Source organism: Lemur catta, chromosome 10, assembly GCF_020740605.2.
Source record: "Lemur catta isolate mLemCat1 chromosome 10, mLemCat1.pri, whole genome shotgun sequence".
NCBI classification, from domain to species: Eukaryota; Metazoa; Chordata; class Mammalia; order Primates; family Lemuridae; genus Lemur; species Lemur catta.
The window spans coordinates 84,731,389-84,737,458 of NC_059137.1; positions in this window are offsets into that span (position 1 = coordinate 84,731,389).

A 6,070-nucleotide genomic window follows, 5' to 3' on the forward strand; every position below is an offset into this window, starting at 1 on the left:
CCTGTTTAGTTTCCACATATTTGTGAATTTCTGTTTTCTTACTCTTATTGATTTTTAGTTTTATTCCACTGTGGTCAGAAAAGACACCTGGAATGTTTTCAGTCTTCTTAAATTTGTTAAAACTTGTTTGTGACTTAATATGTCATCTATACTAGGGAATCCATCCATGCCTGAGAAGAATGTGTACTCTATTGCTGTTGGATGGAATATTCTATAAATGTTCATTAGGTCCATTTGGTCTAAAGTACAATTAAAATTCAGTGTTTCCTTATTGATTTTATGTATGGATGTTCTATTATTGTAACTGGAGTGTTGAAGCCCCCTATTATTTTTGCATTGCTTTCAATTTCTGTATTCAGATCTGTCAATATTTGCTTTATATGTTTAGGTGCTCTGATGTTTGGTACACATTTATAATTGTTATATTTCCTGTTTAATTTACTCTTCTATCATTACATAATCATATTTTTTGTCTCTAAATACAGTTTTATATTTAAATTCTATTTTGTCTGATATAAGTAGAACCACTTTGTTTTCTATTGTTATAAAACCATAAAATACCTCTTTCCATCCTTTCACTTTCAGCCTATGTGTGTTTTCATTTTATACTGAGTCTCATAAACAACATATGTGAAATCTTGTTTAATTAATTCATACAGCCACTCTATGCCTTTTGGTTGGTGAGTTTAATCCATTTATATTTAAAGTAATTATTGATAAGGGAAGGCTTACTATTGCTGTTTGTTCACGGTTTCTGTCTTACAGTTGCTTTGTTCCTCTCTTCCTCTTATTATTATTCTCTGATCATTTTTTGTAGTGATTTATTTTTATTTTTTCCTTTTAATTTTTTTGTATCTGTTGTAGTTTTTCTATGTGGTTAGCTCAAAGCTTACATAAAATATTTTGTTATCATACATTCTCATTATAAGTTGATAACAACATAACTTCAATCACATACAAAAATTCTATACTTTACTCCCCATCCACACACACTTTGTGTTCTTAAAGACAGAGATTGTTTCATTTTATATTGTGTACTCATTAACAAATTTTTAACTTTTTATATTAGGGTTGAAAGTAATTTATGCACCTTTACAGCCTTATGTTAATCTGTATAAATCTATATATTTACCTTTACCTATGAAATTTATGCTATCTTTTTTTCTAAACTTCAATAGATTTAGGGGGTACAAGTGTTTTTTGTTATATGGATGAATTATATAATGCTAAAGCCATGGATTAAAGAATTAAATATAAGACCTGAAACTATAAAAATTCTAGAAGAAAACACAGGAAAAACTCTTCTAGACATTGGCCTAGGCAAAGAATTTATGACTAAGAACCCAAAAGCAAATACAGCAACAACAAAAATAAATGGGACTTAAACTAAAAACTTTATGTTTTCCTATGCTTTCATGTTGCTATTTAGCACATTTTTCATTTCAATTTGAAAATGTTCCCTCCTCAGAATTTTTGGTGAGATGGGTTTAGTAGTGATGAATTCCATCAGTTTTTGTTTCTCTGGGAAAAATTTTCTCTGTCCCCTCAATTTAAGGATAATTTTGATGAGTGTAGTATTCTTGGTTGGCAGTGTTTTTTCTTTTGACACTTTGAATATATCATCACCCTTTCTACTAGCCTGCAAGGTTTCTGCTGAGAAATCTGCTGATAATATTATGGAGGTTATCTTATGAGTAGCTTTTCTCTTGCTGATTTCAAAATTCTCTTTGACATTGCCTTTGCCTTTTGATAATTTCATTATAATGTGTCTTGGTGTAGACTTCTTTGACTAAGATCCTGTTTGGGAACTTTTGAGCTTTATGAATATGGATGTTCATTTCCCTTCCAAGATTTGAGACATTTTCAACCATTTTTTTTTTTTTTTTTTTTTTTGGAGACAGTCTTGTTCTGTTGCCCAGGCTAGAGTGCCATGGCTTCAGCCTAGCTCACAGCAACCTCAAACTCCTAGGCTTAAGCAATCCTTCTAACTCAGCCTCCCAAGTAGCTGGAACTGCAGGCATTCACCACCATGCCTGGCTAATTTTTTTTTCTATATATTTTTAGTTGTTCAGATAATTTCTTTCTATTTTTAGTAGAGACGGGGCCTCACTCTTGTTCAGGCTGGTCTCAAACTCCTGACCTCGAGTGATCCTCCCGTGTCAGCCTCCCAGAGTGCTAGGATTATAGGCGTGAGCCACCGCACCCAGCCTCAAGCATTATTTCTTAAAGTAAGATTTCTGTTTCTTTCTCTTTCTTCTTTCCTTCTAGAACTTCACTAATGTGAATACTGGTTTGCTTGATGGTGTCACAAAAATCCCACATGCTTTCTATTTCATTTTTTCTTTTCCTCTGACTGGATAATTTCAAATGACCTGTATTTCAGTTTAAAGATTCTTTCCTCTGCTTGATCAAATCTGAGATTGAAGCTCTCTTCAATTTTTATCTCATTCATTGTATTCTTTAGCTCCAGAATTTGATTCTTTTTTTAAGATTTCTATCTCTTTGTTGAACTTTTCTTATTTTGTTCATGTGTTGTTTTTCCTGATACAGTGAGTTGTCTGTGTCCTCTTGGAGCACTTTGAGCTTCTTTAAAACAATTATTTTGAATTCACAGGTAATTTCTGATCTCCATTTTATTGAGATTGTTGCTGGAAAATTATCGTGCTTTTTTGGCTGTGTCATATTTCTTTAATTTTTTACATTTCTTGTGGCATTGCAATGATGTCTATGCATATGAGAAAGCAGTCACCTCTTACAGACTTTATGGATTGGCTTTGGAAAGGAAAGACCTTCACATGTGGGTGTGTATGAGGGTGCTGGCTGGGTGGGGTGCAGTGGCTCTAGCTTCTGGGCAAGCACAGCAGCAGTGTTGGTTTCAGGAAGGACACAGAAGCATAGTCTTCATGGAGCAACATAGCTTAGGTGATCATCAGCAAAGACTGTGGTGGTCCTACATGGCCAAGTCTATTGATATCCATGACAGTGGCAAGGGCAGTAGGGGCCTCTGATTTCCTTTTCTCCTGCTTGGGTAAGTTGTGGCCATTGGGGATCCCTCTTGGCACCAGACCTGGCACATGATGTACCCACTGCAATGGTAGCACCAGTGCCTGAAGCACAGGTAATGTGAGGCTGCTGCAAAGCTGGGGTCTAGGGTATGTACATGCGTGTGGGAGGTGGTAGTGGCACTGATGCTGGAAGATTGGGACAGTGCACAGCAGTGGCTACAGCCCTGTGGGGGGGTGCTTAGGCCCCAAAGGAGTGGTGGATGTTGGTGGCTCTGGTGCCAAGGGAGTGATGTGTAGCTGTGGCTCAGGCCTCGGAGGGAAGTCAGCATGCAGAGGTACGCCTGGCCTGGGGGAGAGGGGTATTATGCAGTGGTGATCTGGATCTGGTGGGGGGCATAGTGGCAAATCTTTTTCTGGGAGAGACAGAGTGACATGGACTCCAGGCAGCTGGCAGCAGTGACAAGGGCTTCTTCAGTCCTCTTGCTCTCCCTTTACCCCATAGGAGGAAGTTGTGTCAAGGGGATCCCTCTGGGTGCTGAACTGTGCCAGATTGTAGTATGGGGTGGCAAAGGTAAAATGCTTCCTATATTTTTCTATTCAGCAATTCTTGTTTTGGGTACCCCACATTTTTGCAGTTTCCTTTGTATTCCATAGCTCTCCCAGAGCCATTTTTGCCAGAACATAGTTGTATTCATTGCTTTGGGGTGGGGTGGGGGCAAACATTAGGACCTAGTAGTTGGCCACCTTATGGACATAACTTCTCAACTTTTATAGTTTCTTTATAGAACAGCCAGTAATTTTTTGTAGTTTTGACTCATTACTTTTCATGTTTCTATGCCAATTATTTCTGTCTCTATATCCTTCTTTCTCCTTTAGATTTATTTTACTGTCCTTTTTAAAAGCTACTTGTTATGTTAGTAATTATTAATTACTCTTGCAATACTCTGTGTCATGCATTTTAGCCTTATGTATTTATAGGATAGCATATTTTATAGGTTACAGCATTTCTCATAACCTTTAGGTTTTTCCATATAGTGGACTTTTTGACATTCATTTTCCTTCAAAGACTTTGTAATTTTTGTCTTGATTTCAATTTAAATTTAGATAGACCTTAAATGGATATGTGGATGTTGTAGGCTATATTTTTGTCAAGGATTTTATTATTACTATGATTTTGATCAAAAAGCATGAGCTATACATCCAGTCTCATTTTCAAAAACTGATTATAGAGATACATTTCAACATCTTTCTCTGATCTTTAGATAGGTGTGCTCACATATACCCTACAGAGTTTCATATTGACATGGTATCTTTCTCCAGCCTATGGGAAGAGGTCTAAATAAAATGCTCACACACATTACGTTCAGTTTTTTCTCAATTTTTCAGAACAAATTCTTTCATGTTCAATAACTTAAAACTACTGAACGAAGTCTTCCCAATATTTATTACATTGAAAACATAATAACCACCAAAATTCTAAGATTGAATGTGGTATACAACATATTTAAATTCCTATCCACAAATAGTTATCATGATGGTTAATATTTACTGTGTGTTTATTATATGACAGGTACAGTTCTAAGTACTTCAGGTTTATTAACTCGTTTGAACTTCACACTCACACATGAGGTAGAATCTCTCCCTATTTTATAATGTATACATGTAATATCATAAAACATATTAATATATTACTAAAAAACTTAGATAAAAAACTAACCTGATAAGAATGATTGCCTATGTAGAGTGTACAGGGATTCAGCATAGACATGAAACAGGAATTTAAGAATCTGTCATGTTTAAATCTTTTTCGCAAGAATAATGTATTTGTGCATTATTGGCAATAAAAACTTCCCTAAAAAGAAAAAAGTAGATAAGCATAAAAAGATGTGTCTTTAAAAATGTTAATCTAGGAAAATTTTCATGATCTCCCCAAATCAGAGGCAAATATTTGAAGGTATGTGGTAAATATAGTCCCATAGGGAATACAAGGAAGCCATTAATAACTATGGAAGATTTCTATCCATTAATAGGAAAATTTCTTTGGCATGGGATTGGCAGGTAAAAGTATAGTATGTTAATCTTTCCTAAGCACAAAACCTGGATTTGATACAATTATTTGCCAGTGGATTTCTCTGGTTGATAGGACTGCAAATAATCTTTTTTCCTTGTGCTTCTCTATTTCAACTAAAATTTTATGATATTCTTTTTATAAAGGGCAAAATAAATAAAGCCAGCTTTTAAAACAAAGAGATATAAATATATCCATTATATAAAATAGTAAATTTAGATATTTAAATAGAACAAGTACAGATATTTTTGGATCAAAGTATAGTTTATCTTTTAATAACAGGGTTTGAACCGTGCAGGTCCAATTATATGAGGATTTTTTTCAATAAATGTTACACCAAATGTGCCTGCCTCCCTGCTGCCCCTTCTACCTCCTCCTCCTCCTCTTGTACCTCTGCCATCCCTGAGACAACAAGACCAACTTCTCCTCTTTCTCCTCCTGCTCCTCAGCCTGCTCAATGTAAAGACAATGAAGACCTTTATGATGATCCATTTCAACTTTGTGAATAAATATATTTTCTTTCCTTATGATTTTCTTAATATTTTGTTCTCTAGCTAACTTTATTGTAAGAATACAGTATATAATACATGTAACACACAAAATATGTGTTCATTGACTGTTTAAGTTGTTGGCAAGTCTTCTGGTCAACAGTAGTCTATCAGTAGTAAAGTGCTGGGGAATCAGAAGTAATGTGTGGATTTTCAGCTTCATGAAGCAGTCAGCATCACTAACTCCTGCGTGGCTTAAGGGTAAACTGTAATAGAAAAGGGGGTCCTAACACATAGCCTAATTGTAATAAAAATATAACATATCAATGACCAGGAGGCAATGCAAGCATGTAGAATAAAGAAATTAATGATTACCTAGTTCTCAGATAAGGATGTGAGGATAAATTATAAATTTAGACACTTTCATAATTTGGAATAAAATTTGAAATGGCTTCAAAGCTGAATATAAAAGTATAAACATTAATTTTAAAAGATAAATTCACATGGTC